Raw genomic sequence first — 19,832 nt, forward strand, 5'->3', positions numbered from 1 at the left:
ACCCGTAGACGTCCAAGCGCTCGATACAATTTGAAACGAGACTCGTCCGATCAGGCACCATGCTTCGAGTCATCAACAGTCCAATGCCGGTGTTGACAGGCCCATGCGCGGCGTAAAGCTTTGTGTCGTGTAGTCATCAAGGGTACAAGAGTGGGGCTTCGGCTCTGGAAGCTGTTCCGTTGAATGGTTCGAAGGATGACGCTTGTTGATGGCCTAGCACTGAAATCTGCAGCAATTTGCGGAAGGGTTGCACTTCCGTCACGTTTAACGATCGTCCCGTTCTTGCAGGATCTTTCTCCGGTCGCTGCGATGTCGCAGATTTGATGTTTTACCGGATTCCTGATATTCACGGTACACACCTGAAATGGTCGTACGGTAAAAATCCACATTTCATCGCTACCTCGGAGATGCTGAGTCCGATGGCTCGTGCACCGACTATAACACCACGTTCAAACTCACTTAAATATTAATAACCTGCCATTGTAGCAGCAGTAACCGGTCTAAGTACTGTGCTAGACACTTGTCTTATATAGGCGTTGCCGACCTCAGCGCTGTATTCTGCCTGTTTACGTATCTCTGTATTTGAGTATGCATGCCTTTAACAGTTTCTTTGGCGCTTTAGTGCATGTGCAGGGTGCTATCTTACCCCCACTCACGAAAAAGTGAAATGTTGAGTGGTCGAATAATGTGAAAATTACTCACAGCAAGAAAAGCTAAGTAGAAATAAAAATACGTACAAACAAGAAACGCTGGCGGTATTTTTCGCATAATTTTGCCAGAAATTCTAACGAGACGGCAGTAGACGCAGCCAGTGTCATATTTAAAGAGCCAGTGTTTACATTAGCGCTGACTTAGCAGCCTTTGTGCAATCCTCTGGCTCTAAACTGCGCAAGACATTGAGCTGTCAGGTTCTTGTGTGGGACGGTTAAATCTGCAACAGTGCCACCTACGCCCAGCTGTAATCGCGTGGAGCATTCTGTCATCATGAAGCGGCACGAGGACCGGAGTTGCCAGCCGGCGTCGTGGCACCAGATGAAAGGCGAACCGAGGCTCTGAATAATTGCCGCTGGTTGTTTACGCTTGGGAGACACTCAGCGTGCTCATTTATCCTCCAGAGTGATGAAAATAGTAGAAATAAATATTTTTTTAAACTTATCATCTTGCACAATCAAAACGACAGAACTCAACTGCGTACGTCTCCCTCTTCATACTGACCATAAAGCCTTTCAGTCAAGAAAAATGAAACAAATGCAAGAACAACGTAATCATTGCGGCTGTTCATGAATAGCTACAACGACCGAATCACCTGTAGAGAGATAATAATAAAAACAATGAAGGGATGTTGCTATAGTCAGAAGAAAGCTGTGACGACGATTCGTCACAACCTACGCAATGAAGTACGTTTGTGTAACGTTATAAGGAAGAATAACAGATAACTGGAATAAAACGATTTCGAAATTTCTCATTGATGGAGAACAAACTAGATTTTTAAGTGGAAGGTCAATTAGACACAGTGCATTTCTTTCACAGTAAGTAACAGAGAAAACACAGCGTTAATTTTTTTTGTTGAAGTTCTCAGTAAAAAGCTTTTTTCCGGTTTTCTGACTCGTTTAATGCGGCCCGCCACGAATCTGTCTCTTTTATCAAAGTCATAATATCATAGTAGCATTTGCATCCAATGTCCTCAATTATTATTTGTTCTATATCTTCCACCTTCCGTCTTCCTCTATAGTTCCTACCCTCTACAGCTCCCTCTACTACATTCCCTGATGTGACGAGTGCCCTGTTATCCTGTCCCTTTGTCTTTCCAATGTTTTCCGCACGTTCCTTTCCTCGTGGATTCTCACGAGAACTCATTCCTTATCAGTTCACATAACTTCAACCCTCGATACCACCACATCTCAAACAAAAATTAATACCGGATACTGTTCTTTTCTGGTCTTCCCATAGACCAATATTCATTGCCATGCAATGCTGTACTCCAAACTTACATTCTCAGAAATTTGTTCCTTCTTTATGTTTGAACTGCTAGACTTTTTTTTGCCAGGAATGCTGTCTTGCTCTCTGCTAGCCTGTTTTTCATGCTCTCCTTGGTTTGTCCGCAAAGTGATATTTTGCTTCCAAGGTAACAGAATTCATTCACTTCGTCCACTTCGTTGTCACCAATTTTAATGTTAAGCTTATCGTTAGTCTCATTACTTTTTGTTTATTCCTGTTCACTCACAATCTATATCGTGCACTCAGACTGGTCATTGCTTTTAACAGGTCTTGAAATTCTTCCTCACTTCCACTAAGCATAACGAATGTCATTAGCCAACCTGGTCATTGGCATCCCTCTCATGAAACGTTCGTTTATTTCCATCACTGCTTCTGTGATGTGTAGATTAAACATAACGGCGGAACACTGTATTCTTATCTTACATCTTCTTTAATGTGATCACTTTGTGCTTGGTTTTGTGTTCTTGTTGTTTCCTCCTGATTCTTTTAAATTTTGTATGTTGTTCATCTTTTCCTATAGCTTACTCCTAAACTCCTAATTTCGAACGTCTTGTACCATTTGACATTGTCGAACGCTTTTTCCAGAACGAATGTCTCTTGATTTTTCTCAAGTATTAAGTGTAACCTCAAAAATGTCTCTGGAGCTTTTGTCTTATCTAATGCGAAACTTATTGTCATCTGACGTCTCTCAATTGTCTTTTCCACTCTACTGTATGATTTTTTTAAAATTTATATCACGAACTTATCTTTGTACTTCATGCTCTTATTCTTGTTCTACTGTGAAAAATTACAGTAATATTAACTTGTCGCTGTACCAGCAACAGCTGGCTGTGTGGTGTTCGTCTTTTAGTATTATTGTTTTACATTAAGAACTTATGTTTGTACGTCGAACTCTTTCTATTGTGGTACTGAGGAGATTGCAATTACGTTAACATGAAACTTTGGTGCCTACTGTTGGCTGTATGCACTTTGCTTCACAAAGACAAAAATAAATAAATAAATAACAAAAAAATTCTTCTGCATACTATTCTACCATCAACTTATATGCATGAGCTGTTAAGCTGATTGTGCGATAGTTCTCGCACTTAGCTATCCTTGGTAACTTCAGGGTTGTGTGGATAATATATTTTCCGAAGTCTAATGATGTGCCTCCAGTCACAGATCATACACACCAATCTGAATAAAAATGTCCTTTCTTCTGCTTAAAAAGTCATTTGGTTGCCATTTTCGCCAATTATTTTAGAAATTGTGATGGAATATTAATTGTGCATTCCACCTTATTTGATCGTAAGTCATCCAAAGCTGTGTTAAAATCAGACTCTAATACAGAATTCTATATGTCTTCAGATCTACTACCATTTCTTCTTCCATCATGTTATCAGACAAGTCCTTCCACTTCCTTCTGGGTTGTTCAGTGGAGCTCCCCTTCCACTCTTCATGATGACGTCGTTGGATTAATATGGCTACACGTTAGAATTCATTCCACGAGTATCGACGAAATCATCCAAGCTGAATTTCCCGATCCACAAGAAGATCCGGAACTGTACGGCGTAGTAGGCAAACCTACGTTTCTAGCATTTGTGGACTTTGAGGAAGCTTTTCACAGTGTCGACTGGAATATTCTCTTTCAAATTCTGAAGGTGGCAGGGGTCAAGTACAGGAAGCAAAAGGCTACTTACAATTTGTACAGAAACCAGATGGCTGTTATAAGAGTCGAGGGACATGAAAGGGGAGCAGTGGTTGGGAAGGGAGTGAGACAGGGTTGTTGCCTATCCCCGATGTTATTCACTCTATACATTGAGCAAGCAGTAAAGGAAACAAAAGAAAAATTTGGAATAGGAATTAAAATCCATAAAGAAGAACTAAAACTTTGAGGTTTGCCGATGACACTGTAATTCTGTCAGAGACAGCAAGGACCTGGAAGAGCAGTCGAACGGAATGGACAATGTCTTGAAAGGAGATTATAAGATGAACATCAACAAAAGCAAAACGAGGATAATGGAATGTAGTCTAACTAAATCAGATGATGCTGAGGGAATTAGATTAGGAAATGAGAATCTTACAGTAGTAGATGAGTTTTGCTATTTGAGGAGCAAAATAACTGATGATGGTTGAAGAAGGGAGAATACGAAATGCAGACTCCAATGGCAAGAAAATCGTTTCTGAAGAAGAGAAATTCGTTAACATAGCGTATAGATTTAAGTGTCAGGAAGTCTTTTCTCAAAGTATTTGTGTGAAGTGTAGCCGTGTATGGCTGTGAAACGTGGACGACAAATAGTTTAAACAGAAAGAGAATGAAGCTTTCGAAATGTGGTGCTACAGAAGAATGTTGAAGATTGTATGAGTAGGTCATGTAACTAATGAGGAGGTACTGAATAGAATTGAGGAGAAGAGGAATTTGTGGCACAACTTGTCTATAAGAAGGGATCGGTTGGTAGGACATGTTCTGAGGAATCAAGGGATCACCAATTTAGTATTGGGGGGGCAGCGTGGAGGGTAAAAATCGTAGAGGGAGACCAAGAGATGAATACACCAAACAGATTCAGAAGGATGTAGGGTGCAATACTTACTTGGAAATAAAGAAGCTTGCACAGCATAGAGTAGCATGGAGACCTGCATCAAACCAGTCTCTGGACTGAAGACTTCAACAACAACAACGACGACGACGACGACGACATAGTAATGAAAAACATGATTCGCGGTCCATGGGGGTCATTAAAGCCCGATTCGCCATGTATAAGTGATGGAAAATATACGAAAAAAACCAAAACCATACTTGGATGACACACGAACAGGAGTTGATGGCTATCCCAAATACAGAAGAAGTCGCCCAAAAACGCTGCCTTCACAGCAAAAATACTAATACGAGGAAGCGACGAACTGGAAGTAGATTATCAATGGGTGGTACCATATAACACACTACATTCCAAAATGTTCCAAGCACATGTAAAAGTAGAATACTGCAATTCAGTGAAATCAATCAAATATGTTTGTAAGTATGTGAACAAAAACAGTGAAGACTAACATGTGGTTGGTCGGCGTTCGGAAGAATCTGTAGACAGGGGGAATATTCCGTGGTTTCGGGGATATGTTTTCGGAATTACGAGGGTGGGGAGCCGAGCCTTGCTGGGGAGCCAGCGCTGGAGAGACGAGGTCCTCCGTCGTGAGCGTCCGTGTGTGACGGTCGCTCGATATCAGCTTTGTTGAGACAGACGGATTTGCTGTCTTTGCTCTCAGGAAAGTTTATAGTTAGAACAGTTAGGCACTGTACTGTTGGGAATTTATATGATTCTGGACTTCGCCTCCGGGTTGGAAGTCGTCGTTGAGTACGCAGCGTTCAGTGATTGAGAGCACTTCTTCTGCCTATACTTACGTTGAGACGTTATTAGAACTCCATCCTTGTGGCTGGGAGTTCGCGTTTCTCGTCTGTAGAACACAGAGAGGAGAAGACAGTACTAGAGTGTATTAGTCAGAGGACCGCCTTCTGCCGTCCTAGTGTTTGAAAGAGTTTTATTTTGTGGCTGGAGTTCTTCCATCGACGCAGACGTGTACGAGAACCAGCACGCCGACGCACCAGACGGTGATATCGCAAATTGCTTCGGCTTATTAGGGCCAGAAAGCTAAACAGCTGTGATCACGTTAGTTCATTTCCGCTGAGGTTCCACACCACCATAGATCACCTTTAAAAGTAGTGTCTTCTAGTGTGTGGTACGTAGATAGTCATTTCGCGCTGTTTATGTTAGATCGCGTGGCCACAAAAGAGGGCAGAGTTGGGCAATTGATTAATAATTATGAAATATAGACATTTGTCAAAAAGGATTTTTTTAAAATCTGCAATAAACGTATAATAAGAAACAACGTTTATCATTTAGTAGCATTAGTTGCATTCATCATTAATTTATGTTTAGACTGTAATTTATGGAATTAAGAGATCCTAATATATGATTCAGGGGGGTAGTCAGACAAGGCCAAATCAGCATTTTAGCGTTCATTATTTTCCGTTGCGCACATTCATTTTACACCCGCCTGGAGTAGCATCTGGAACATGATTGTATTTCCAACAGCCAAACACAACGAACAACAAAACAGAAACGATGAGTTGAAATTAGGACCAACTAATTACAGCACAATTAATATTGCATACAAAGAATAGACAGCGAGAGATGACAAAATTATTATATTCACAAACAATCAGGCATAAGAGGAAGAGGTAGATCTGAGGAGTTATAAGTCGACAGTTTCTTAATACGAGACACGCTTGAAGTAGGAAGTGTGGAAGTAGAACAAGAAGAATAAAAAGCAGGAAAAGGAGAAGCACAAGAGAAATAAGACGATGATGGTTCACTATGAGTTCGCTCCTCTCCCCTTCCATTATCAAGTAGTGCACGGGAAGAACGGCTGTTGGTATGCTCCTTTATAGGTTAGATTTCCTCTGCTGTTACCATCCACATTTCACGATATGTATTTAGGTGAAGTAATAGGGTATCTGATTCTTACTGAACGTGGGTTCACGGGATTTTAAAACTAAGGGTCTCTGGAATACGTCTTAGCTCTCCAGGCACTGCAGTGATACAAGATGTAAAATCGCTCCAGGCGCATTTTCATAGCTATAGCCCCGTTGTGGCTGTTTATAGTGATTGCTCGCCAATGATGTAATCAACACGATGGTGGGTCTTCCTTTCTGTTTAGTCGCAATAGATTATGTTTGCTTATAATTAGGGTCAATTGTGCCAAGTTAAAGCCGTCACCGTCGCAACAGTTAATGGTTCAAATGGCTCTGAGTACTATGGGATTTAACTTCTGAGGTCATCAGTCCCCCAGAACTTAGAACTACTTAAACCTAACTAACCTAAGGACATCACACACATCCAAGCCCGAGGCAGAATTCGAACCTGCGACCGTAGCGGTCGCGCGATTCCAGACTGAAGCGCCTAGAACCGCTCGGCCACTTCGGCCGGCCCGCGACAGTTAATTTGAACATCAAAAGGCTTGGTCTCCCTGAAGGTTTAATACATTTCCCTTCGTTTGACATTTCAGCTGAACTTACTTATTGAAAGTAAAAGCACACTGATTCAAATGTTTTTAGGATGTCAATAATTGCTGTATCTCCGTAGCTACCTTCATTCGCGGCTTTTACGTGTTCGTGTTGTAGAAGAGCGTGCACCGATAATCGGCAGAAATTCGCACCCAAGTAATCGGGAGTTTTCTGTACGTAGATGAAGTTAAAGCTTATACCACTGCTACAAGTGCCACGGAGCTGCGATTATTGCGCCACACACACCTTTTAAATCTTTTCAAACGTTGAAATTACTAAAATGAGAAGCTTTCGGCAGTACGTAGTGGCGGCGTCGAACCTCAATAGCGGTTGGCTCTACCCCATTACGCGGACAGCTCCAACCAGTTGGCTGGAAGCGCGCTTCTTTCATGCGGTGGCGATGGCGGAGGCCGGTAATCAGCGGCCTGACCCGTCACGAAGAGGGAGTCGCGCGTAATTCACGCCGGCCATTCAGCGAGGCGCGGATTACCGCCCGTCCCGGGAATACCTGCTCGTGAAAAGCTCCTCCTGATTAGTGCTACGACCAGAGCCACAAATAGGTCGCAGCGGCGCCATCGCGGCCGGACACGTCCGCTTGCAATCTGCGGGCTCGCTGGCTACTTTCCTCCCGGAAGCCATCCAGCTGCGTGGGAGGGCGCGGCAGACGCGCTACTGAAGAGCCGTCCGTTTAATCTGCGTCCTCTCAAACACGTCTCAGAGCTTTCCAGGCTAACAGAATACCAGGGGACGTGAGACACATAGTATCTTTTACAGAGGTTTTCCTTACCTTTACAAACGTTACAGTGCACATCAGTGGACATGCAGATGTAATATTTATGGCTACCTCGCCTACTACAAACGGTAATTTTGTGCAATATGGCATATTTCCTAGCTTAATGCTTCGTAATCACGAGCTAAGGCGTGGACATTCACGTGCAAACTTTCTCACCTCCCACTTACTGGTCATAGCGTTGCCTTCTATGGTCTCTGATTAGCCAGAACTAAGAGACAGCACTTTAGCTTGACAAAAGTTCAGTGGCGTCAGTTGCTGATAGCAGACTTTAATGAGGAGTCACTGGGGAGAATCAGTCGGAGGGAGTTCGTGGCCTGAGCATATGTTTATTTCAAATACTACATAATTAACCTTTAATTGCATTTCAGTGAGTTTGTGGCACGTTTTCAGGCAATAAGGTGGATAGAAGCAGTAATATTTGTTTATACCAGTCTTTTCCTTTCAGCTTGAAAGGTCTCTGTTGGATTCCTTTCATGTTAATTTCTTAAATCTGTTGTCATTTACGGCATAAATTCCTCTTCTAAATTTACTGTGGTGTTTCTATCTGGGAGGAGACTGAGCACTGAAACGTGTTACTTTTACACATAAACAAGAACGATCTGTCACACTACTACACTTTAAAACACAGTTTATATGTAATTCATGTCACACAGTCTCATACGGAACCTACATCCGCTTTCTTTTATATACTGTATACGATAAGATACTGTCATCCCCCTTCCATTCTGTGTGAGAGGATGAATGAGCAAATGTATTTCTAGTTGCATGCTTGATGGTAGCAAACAAGCCTGTCTGCTAGAGAACAGTAGGACCAACGTCTGAACAGGTAGCTACACTTTCTAAAAGCAGAGAGGTTTCTATTCTTAGTATGGTCCTGTCCGTACCTTGTCATGTTGGTATAGGCAGCTGCCTCTCTGGTGACTTCCGTTTGTATCTGTTAAGCACGCTCGGAAGGGCCCAGGTCAGTCTGTCTGCGGCGAGTGTCTGAAGTGGTAAGATCTCCGACTAAGCGCGTGTCTGCTAAGTCCGTAGGACAATGGATTTCTTAAGTTCAGCCTAACTGAAAATTTAATTACCTTTATTTCAGGTTTAGCGCTAAAATATCTAATGTTATCTTAAATTGCAACGCAGTGTAATTCGAGTGTGAAGTTCAGAATACCTTCCGGTAGTTGCTTTGTCACTACTTTGTGAGTAAAGTGGAACCACGTGTTGATCAGTAACTCTAAGATCATCAATCTTAAATGCGAATGTGTGTGAGATTATAACGTGTCGTCTTGACAATATTTTTCAATATAGCAACTTTTCTTTATGTTCAACCCACGTGGGGTGTACTTTGTGAGACCAGTACCAAGTGCTTATACAATTGTTTGACCCATCAGGTTAATAGTAAGACGATAGTAGCCAGTTCGAGGTTTTTCTTTTGTAAATTGCGTTTCGAGGTAATTTATTTTAATTATCAAAATTATTGTGGAGTTACACTCTTTGTGTAAACCAAGTTGACCATGTGAAGCATGTGGTGTAAGCATCAAAGTAGCCCTCAGCTATTCTTTTCGGGAAGATTTCACAGAGAGTTAGTATGAATTTAGTATACCAGTGTGTGGTAATTTCATGACGGACAGGATTGCGCTACGAACGTAACTTCTTTGGGTGAAAATTGAATCAGTTGGTTGTGGTTAATTTCCTCTTGGATATGTTACAACGTTCTTCGTGTGTTATTTTATGAATGCAGTGTTGTATGTAGTCTCCCAGTCTTGGCTCCCTATTTAATGTATTCCGTAAGATTACAAATTCACATTTACACAATCCTAAATAAGGCACCAATTTAGTTATGAATCAAGTTTGATATGCTGAAATTTTAACGGAACAATGATCAATGTTAAAATAAATGTCCAAATGTAAACTGATTTATTTCTTTTTATTTAAATTGTCTTTTTATATATATATCACCGGTTATCGTAAGATGAGTACTAAAAGATTATAATTAATGTTAGTCTGGTTGGGAATTTGGTAAGCTAGACTGGATATCTGGTGAAACAGTTGCGCAGTGATGCAAGGTTAACTTCCTCAGATAGCTCACAGCTTTTAACCCACTTTTATGGTCTTGAGCATCAGCACCGCTTTCAGAACGAATTAATGCAACAACATTACAAGCTTCGCTCATATACACATGTGACACAAGACTGCCCTCACTTCTTCCCCCCCTCTGTTTCCACCTCTTCGTCTGTCACTCTATCTACCTCATCCTCTTCCCTCTTTCTGCTTCTCTCTACCCTCTCTGCCTACTCTTGACCGTCTCTTCCTCCCCCACTCTCTGACCATCTCCCTCTCTCTTTACATTACTACCTCCCTCTAACAGTTCAACCTCCCCTCATCCCTCTATCTGCTCCTCCCCCCTCTCTAACCTACCCCTCTTTCTTCCATCAACTCCTCTCCCTCATCCTCCCATCCCCTACCCATAGTCTCCACTTCCTTCTCCTCCTCCACACTCTGCCTTCTTCTCCCCCTGACTCTGTCCCTACACTCCTTCCTCCTATATATCCATCTCCTCCTGGCTCCCTGACTCCTTATCTATCTCACCATCTAGGATGATACCACTATAACGTACTTTTTACGCAGGGCAACCTAGATGTAAGAGCTGAAAAACCATTTCTTGCCCCTGACATGCCAGCTGCCCTGCTAAGCAAGTCTATCAGGCAGCTGATACTCGTTCTACAAACCATGCCTGTCTTGCAGGGCAGTCTGTACTCCAGAGGTGGGAAAAAACACGATTTATGCATATCCCTACTCTTCCTGGAGCTAGGAGGTTATGATCCCCACAGTACTGATACTTGTGAGACCTGCTTTTTCTGGACCAAATTATGTTGAAATCGATTCGTGGGTTTGAGAGGAAATCCCAGAATACACACATGCAATCTGATTGCACAGCATTGTGCAATGGTGTATATGACACAGCGAAGTGTTGTCCTGCGACAAACTTGGAAGTGTGCAGAAAGCTAAAACTGTGATTGATCAGCGATAGTGTATAGTGCTGCGTCGGGCACTTCAATATGGGATGTATTCCTGGCAACCTTCCAAAAAACACATATACTCGATGATGGAATGTACAGCTGCACTTTCCTATAGCAAATCCACACAGCCAAATCATGAAAGGAACCACGACTGTGTAACATCAGCTTTAGAAGAAGGAAAGTGAGCAAGCTGAACTTTGGTAATGTGTGCCTGGTATATATAAGTCCACCTACAACTTCCATGTCAACTGTTAGTTTGCTGCAGCTCTTGAGAGGCTGCATAGCAAAATTGGAAATTACCTTCTACAGAACTTCAGAGCATGCAGCAGAACTTTATGTTAAAAATCTGTTTAAGGGATAAAACAGGCAAAAATGTGATGGTGGGTATATGTGTGTGCCATATAATAGCGCAGAGATACATATCATTCTACAATTTAAGACAATTTGCACCATAACCTTTGCTGTAATTTACATTCGTATAAATCTTCCACACTGATGAATCCATGTGTTGGGACAGTGAACTGCATCATAAGAACTGACTGTAAAAATACCAAGGTGTGTATTATACACTGACCATGATTATATCACTGCGATAATTAGAAACGAATTGAATGATTATCACAGTAAGAAGAAGAAAAATCGGTCTTGCGCTGTCTTGGCTGTGAAGAAGACTCCGATTTATATAGTAGCATTGCGTGTTCTAATGACGAGGGTGTAGCAGTAGCCAAGTGTTGTATGTGGAGCATTAACAGGTGCCACAGTCAACCGTAACCTGCTAACACAGCACAGCACGAGATCTTTCTGTAAGACATAGAAACACATCTTCTGCATGGTCAGCTGTATTTAACCTCTTCAGATGCTAGCCTGTCGTGGTCGAAAAGTTGGGCAATGGTGCGGCGTCCAGACTGTGCCAGACAATGCCGTGCTGATGATGCAGCCGCTATCACTGCAGGCAGGCTACGTAATTCAGACCTCCTTCTGACCCCTTGGGCACTTGGCTGTCTCAGCACACTGCCAACTATGAGGCACGTGCCGAACTTAAAACTGAGGGTTCCTTCGCCCTGTACCATAGTGGTAAAATGCAACCAGCCACATTCTTGGTGACGGTAGCCGACGCCATGGCCGGGCTGCTACTACTAAGAGCTCGGTACTTCCAGTGACGCAGAGGCGATAGATGCTCGCTAAAGCTGACAAGGGCAGTGCTGGAAGGTCAACAGACCGTGAGGTGCCGTGCACGTGTATTTACCGCTCTTTCCAGGGACCAGCATTAGCGGCATCCAAGGCTGAATGAACGTAAATAAATAACAACAAAGGGCTTGTTGTATCCAAGAGCTGCCTTCATTTGCTGCTCCCAAATCCATCTCTATAGAGCATCACCGCCCGCACCAACCCATTCTAGACATCTCATTACATTTGATTTGAATAGTGCAGTCCTGCGACAAAAAATTTTTCAGAATGAAGTTAATATTACCTTTGAATACGAAATAGCGGTGTCTGTATTAAAAGCAGTACGATGCAATGTTCATTTGGCCATGCATGCGTGTCTGAAGGAACAACGGATCGTACTTCTTAATAACACACGCACTGTTATTTCGTAATATTCGCCAATACCAGGCCCTCGACTGTCAATAAATATGTCCTACCTGGGCATTAATATACGTAACGTATGCCTACAGGTTGTGATACAAGGACGACGACATACGAAAGTTTGGGTCTGGCCGAGATTCATGCACAGATAGCCGAAGCTGTTAAGGCGATAGTTCACATAAAGCGGGAAAACCGGGTTCGAGTCCTGGTCTGGCACAAGTTTTCACTGTCGTCATTTTAACATACAGCGGAAAAAATATACAGCCGAACGTTGTTGATATTTGCAGCTGCGAATACGTTATCTGTACATAAGCTGATGTACTGGCAACCACATTTCAAACTTTCGTGCCGACCATGGAGGTTTAATAAAGGGAGTTGTTATGACGTCACAAACGTCAAGCTGACATCCGCCAAGTTAGTTGTACCAAATATTAGCTTCTGATAGAAGTGGTTTGCTCAAAAATGGTAGCTTGCAGCCGGCCGGGGTGGACGAGCGGTTCTAGGCACTACAGCCTGGAACCGCGCTACCGCTACGGTCGCAGGTTCGAATCCTGCCTCGTGCATGGATGTGTGTGATGTCCTTAGGTTATTTAGGTTTAAGTAGTTCTAAGTTCTAGGGGACTGATGACCTCAAAAGTTAAATCCCATAGTGCTCAGAGCCATTTTTTTGGTAGCTTGCATCATTTGTGGGAGTACTAATTATTTTGATTATAATCAAAAATGTGAAGAAATCACATTTCATTCGTAAGCGGACTCACTGTAGCGATATTTTTCTTTGTAAAAATGAACTTCAGTTGCCCTGCTCACTTTTATTTTATTGGAGTTATTTCTCTCATTCGTCTTTAGATTTCGTATCAGGCCAACTCGAAAGGTTCTCTGAGTGAACGCTGAGAGAAGGAAAGATTTTAACTCGACCATACATAGCGAAATGTGATCCCAACGTTCTCAGGAAGAGGACATATATCGAACCAGTTTTAGCTCTCTGTATTAAGGAAATTTGTGCATTACGAAAGCAGGCTATTCGTATCACATACTTCTCTTCTCGGTTATTGAACGAAGTTCCATTTACGAGGCGAAATGCGTCCTATTACTGGATCGAATATGAATTTCAAGAGCAGAAAATCGCATGAAAATGCCTTCGTAATGCTATGTTATTCACAAAAGCTGTGTAACATTTCCTGTTTAAAACAACTACAGCGTGATACGACAGAAATTAATAATGGGAAGTAGTAGCCTGCTAGTGTTCTGGTGTATCTAACATGGCGACGCTGGCTTCGGAGCAACGTACTGCATTAATCTGTAACGCCATCTCGCCTGCTCCATAGTCTGCTTCCAGTTTTTGAATCTTCGAATGCCAGTCACCAGTGCTGGCGAATCATCAGGAAAATCTATGAACAAACGTGACCCGAAGTTTCAGAGACGAAAACCCATAGGCAACACGCCAATCATAAAGTAATTTGGAGCAGTGTACAGTTCTCTTAGAGTGGTTAGAAGTGCAGCGGGTGCAGGGGACTGGCAGTGCGCAGCGCCTCCAAACGCGGCTGGCACACTCGCGCGTGCCGGCGTCTGCGGACGGAAGCCGGAAGCGGGCTGCGGCGGCAGCTTCTTGCGGCGGCGGCCAGGTGGAGGGCACTCAACCACTTCTCCAGCCGCAATAAATTGCCGGCCGCTCCGTGACTGCGCCCCATAGCGCAGCGCCGCGCAGCCAGCGGCGCTGAAAGCCCGCCTATCGCCGGCCACTGCCGGCGAGCGTAACTCACGACTGCTCGCTATTCCTGGAGCGTGCTGAGCCTCTGCGCACCGCGGAAACCGTCATGGGGGGTTTTGTCACACTGGCGCCTAAAAACTGCAGTTTTAACTTTAGAAGCAAGTAGCAGGGTGCACCGCCATGTGAATCACAGGGATCCAAAGAGAGGATGACTAAAAACAAGCAGTCGGGAACCAACATAAAGGGTGCGGATATGGCTGCGTCAGCATCTTCGTTGTACACGGTAGGGAAATCAATCTAAAAGGTAAGGAGAAGCTTTGAGTTACGTTCTGTGACGCCAGTGTTTAAGAGTAAAAAATTTTAAGGACTTGGAGGAAATCACGAAAAATGGCTCTGAGCACTATGGGACTTAACTTCTGAGGTCATCAGTCCCCTAGAACTTAGAACTACTTAAACCTAACCAACCTAAGGACATCACACACATCTATGCCCGAGGCAGGATTCGAACCTGCGACCGTAGCAGTCGCGCGGTTGCAGACTGGAGGAAATCACGAAATGGTTCGCACAGGGTTCAATTATAGATCCACTCATATTCCTTATGTATGTGAATCACCACCCACTTAACATTCAGCATGCAGAATTGGTACTTTCTGCAGACGATATCAGTGGTACAACAAATCCCATTACAGAGAAAGCAACACAAAATATTTTAATGATATTTTTCAAAGAACTCTTAAGTGGGTGCATAGGCTGCCGCGACCCGAGTCAGTTGACATAAGGTCATAATGTAAAAAACTATACTGGACAAACCAACGTTCCAGCCATGGTTACAGCGGCCTTCTTTTGGGTCTGCTGTTGTGCTTTAGCTGTGTGGAGTTGCTTATATTTTCTCATTGCTGCTCAAAGATCGTTGTTATGATTGGTCACTTGAGGCGAGGGGAACGGGAACTATTATTTGCAAATTTGTGGTAAGTTCCTATGGGACCAAACTGTTGAGTTCATCGGTCCCTAGGCTTACACACTACTTAACCTAACTTAAACTAACTTACGCTAAGGACAACACACACACCCATGCCTGAGGGAGGACTCGAATCTTTACAGGGGGAGCCGCGCGAAACGCACCAGGTGCGGCTACCCCGCGCGGCTAGGGAACTACTGCAGTAGGTAGCTGTGGTGGAGGGAATGGGGATCTGCTGTTGTCTATTGCTTCTTGCATTGTTTGCTGTGATAGGTGCTCATCGGCGAATGAGGTTTGGACTGCAGTTTTCCTCCTGCTGGACGCAGACCGCGTGGCGGCATTTGTAGCCCGCACAGGATACGATGACCGATGCACAGTGACCAGTTTTCGTCCAAAGAGCAGGGTGAGTTCATTCGTTTGTTCAGAATGGGAGGCCTGCAAGGGTTTGCCACCTTTCAGCCGATTGCCAATGACAGAATCGACGCGCACACCATGTAGTCTTTCTCAAACGATTTTATAGAAACTATTCCGTAAAAAAATTTCATTTTTGCTTTACTTGTAGCTTCATGTGTCAGGTTCATTTCGTTAATGGTCATAGTTATTGGGATACTTACGTGAAAGTAAGACTCTTCGCGAAATTCGAAAATGTTTGCAATGAAAAGTAGGGGTCACTATGATTTTGCGTCTGGTGCATATTACATAATATGCTGCTGCTTATATAGTTTACTTAACATGTTGAATTTTTCGTGAAACTTGGGTGGAGGTCTCTATCTGTCACCAATCTCGAGAAAAGTGATCTGACGTAGCGCACTCATTCGCGATCGCACCGCACCAGCGATAAAGCCAGAGTGAAGTATCCACAATATTCCACGTCTTTCATAAACGGTGTCGGATAGAGAAATGAGATTTTGGCAAACGATAGCACACAAAGAGGAGGGTATTTTGCTATATGTTTATTATGCAAAACTTCATTTTCTGCCGTGTTATTCCACTAACTGCAGACTTTCCCAATGAAAAAAATGTAATTTTTAAGGGCCATCGATAGGTGGTGAAACGAGAAATGCTTGTGGGTTTTGGAACAACGTTAGTGAAGTTATTAAACGTTTATTTTGTACAGAGGATGTGCTTTTCCATAAGATGCTGACCTTACTTTTCCTCAGTTCCTCACTTAAAAAACTTAATAAACCACTGTTTCAGAATTCTCTCGCACTTGCGTCTGCACAACGTGTTAGTGGGGTGAGACAGTGCAAACTCGACTGAGTTTTGCAAAGCAAGCAAATTGTAACATGAAACTATAGAAATGTGTAGGTTTTACTCAAAATTCCCCATTTGTGACTCTTCTGTGAAAGTTACAAATGGTGAACAACCCAGGCGAAAATAGATCGCTGCATTTTCGGTGGAATTATTTTTAGATACTAATCAAAGAGGAATCGGCAAATCTTTGTGAATGGTCACCATGCAACTGTGGGCTTGGAAGGGCCCCACTTAATATTTACCAAAAATGTGGGTGTAGGCTTCAGTTTAGAACGGCATTTCCCCTACAGCGCCCTGAGCGACCCCCCACCACTGCCACTCTCCCCACTCTTCCCCAGTCGACAGTGCATCAAGCGCCCAAGGAATTTCGCGAGCACTACAGTCGCCGGGAATTCTCGAGTCACCTGTTTATAGGTGCGGCCTGTTGGATTCTGAGAGCCGGCAGCCAGGTTTGGGCAAGCCTGTATCCATCCACTTTATATTATGACACGGTACGATACTTATAAAACTCTCCTAAACTGTTAGAAACTCTATATTCAATTCTGTACAACTAACAGTCATACCAATAAAGATCAGTAAATAGAATAGCATGCTCATAATTTTTAGGTATACATATTGACTTGAACAGGAAGAAGCATATGCCTGAACTGCTCAAACAAATAAGTTCAGCTACTGCTGATCTTCGTATAACTGCTAGTCTAGGAAATAAATGGTTCAACCTCCAGACATACTTTCCATATTTCTACACAGTATCTTATGCAGTAATTTTTTGGGGTAACGCAGCATTTACGGTAACGCACCACTTACAAAGAAGCTACTGATTTCACAATAGAGCCTAGTAAGAATAATATTTGGTGTTCACCTGCGGACATCATGTAGGTACGTTCACAAGTGGTTAGGCATTTCAACTGGTCTGTCATAACACATACATTCATTAATGGAAATCGTCATAAATAATCCATCGCAGTTTGAGGAGGACAGTGATATCCATACATACAACAGTATTAATATTATTAAAGTTGTAAGTGGCTCGGGAAGTTCATGTGCAAGAAAAAACATCTTTCATCACCACCCAGCCGTGAGTCGTGCTTGTGTAGCTCAGTCAGTGGAGCACTTGCCCGCAAAAGGTGAAGGTCCCGCGGTCGAGGCTCGGTCCAGCATACGGTTTTAATCTGCCAGGATGTATCATGTACTCCACTTGTTTATTGATATGGATCTTCAACGCTTAATATTTGCACATTCTTAAGCTGAATGGGAGATGGAATATTGTGCGGATTGATTTACGGCATAAACTCGAGTCAATATAACCAGCAGCAAGAATTTCGTAACTGAGTTCCATATGTCATTTTCCAACCATCAGGCGTCGCTATCCAACATATTTAGGCTTTCGTAAACACTATTTAATAATACTTGTTTTCGGAGTGCAGTCAAGGCTCCAGCCAGGTAAAGAGTAGAATTGTATTCGGGAGAAACCATCTGAATTTCATTTTGCGTGACTTACCAGGACACGTAAGCGCCAATAGCGAAACACTGAACTATATTCTCCTATAGACATATGAATCTCAACTTTATTTACGATGAGGGTAGAAGCTGAAGTTTAAATCTGTCTCAGGGCCGGGCTTTGAACCCAGGTCTTCCGCTTACTCGGCAGATGTGGAAACCACTACGCCACTACGGCACTGTGGCTACCGTAGCTGCACAGACTACTCTAGTCCTCCCTAACACAAACTTCAGTTCACACCTTCAGCCTATTTTACTCTTCTTAAGTCGTCAGTATTGCCGAGGCTCTCCAATGATGGAATAGCATCCGAGCTTTGTATGTAATTGGGAAATCCTGCCTGTATCTCAGGCATAGATGATCTATTGATAAATAAATAGGATAAAATAAAACAGATCAGCTAGACCTGAGGTGAAGGCAGGATTTCCCGATCACGTACAAAGCTAGGGTGCTACTCCAATATCGGAGAGTCTCAGTAACACTGTAATTTACACTGAAAAGCGAAAGAAACTGGTACTCCCGCCTAATATCTTGTAGGGCCCCCGCGAGCAAGCAGAACTGCCGCAACACGGCATGGCATGGACTCAGCTAAGGTCTCTAGTAGTGCTGGAGGAAGCTGACACCATGAATCCTACAGGGTTGTCCATAAATCTGTAAGAGTATTAGAAGTGGGAGGGGGGGGGGCAGAGATCTATTCTGAACAGCACATTGCAAGGCATCCCAGATACGCTCACGGTACATAAGAGAGAAACTGCCTGGCGAAGTTGTTAGAGCGATTAATGCAAGCAACATTTAAGTGAGGTTGAACGTGGTGTTATGGTCGGCGCACAAGCGATGGGACACAGCTTCTCCGACGCATCGATGAAGTGGGAATCTTCCTGTACGACCACGTCACGAGTATACCGTGAATATCAGAAATCCGGTAAAACATCAAATCTACAACATCGCTACGGTCGGAAAAAGATCCTGCACGAACGGGACCAATGACGATTGAAGAGAATCGTTCAGAGTGACAGAAGTGCAACCGTTCCGGACATTGCTGCAGATTTCGATGCTGGACCATCAACAAGTGTCAGCGTGTGAAAGATTCAACAAAATATCATTAATATGATCTTTCGGAGCCGAGGGCCCACTCCTGTACCCTTGATGACTGCACGACATACAGCTTTACGTCTAGCCTGGGCTCGTCAATACCGACATTGGACTGTTGACTGGAACCTTGTTGCCTGGTCGGACGAATCTCGTTTCAAAATGTGTCGAACGGATGGACGTGTACGGGTATGGAGGCAACCTCATGAATCCACGGACCCTGCATTTCAGCAGCGGACTGTTCGAAGTCATGGACGCGCTGTAAAGCTGTGGCGCGTGTACTGTTGGAGTGATATGGGACCTCTGGTAAGTCTAGATACGACTTTGACATGTGCCAAGTACGTAAGCATTCTGTCTGATCACCTGCATCCATTCATGTCCATTGTGCATTCCGACGAAACTGGGCAATTCCAGCCGGCCGCATTGGCCGAGCGGTTCTAGGCGCTACAGTCTGGAACCGCGCGACCGCTACGGTCGCAGGTCCGAATCCTGCCTCGGGCATGGATGTGTGTGATGTCCTTAGGTTTGTTAGGTTTAAGTAGTTCTAAGTTCTAGGGGACTGATGACCACAGCAGTTAAGTCCCATAGTGCTCAGAGGCATTTGGGCAATTCCAGCAGGACAGTGCGACATCCCACACGTCCTTAATTACTACAGAGTGGCTCCAGGAACACTTTTTTGAAATTAAACACTTCCTCTGGCCACAAAACTCCCCAGACAATGAACATTATTGAACTTATCTGGGATACCTTGGAACGTGCTGTTCAGAAGAGATCTCCACCCTTCCTAATCTTACGGATTTATGGAAGGCCCTAGAGGATTCATGGTGTCAGTTCCCTCCAGCACTGCTTCAGACATTAGTCGAGTCCGTGCCCCGTCGTGTTGCTGCACTTCTGCGTGCTCGCA

This window comes from Schistocerca piceifrons, chromosome 2 (genome assembly GCF_021461385.2).
Source record: "Schistocerca piceifrons isolate TAMUIC-IGC-003096 chromosome 2, iqSchPice1.1, whole genome shotgun sequence".
NCBI classification, from domain to species: domain Eukaryota; kingdom Metazoa; phylum Arthropoda; class Insecta; order Orthoptera; family Acrididae; genus Schistocerca; species Schistocerca piceifrons.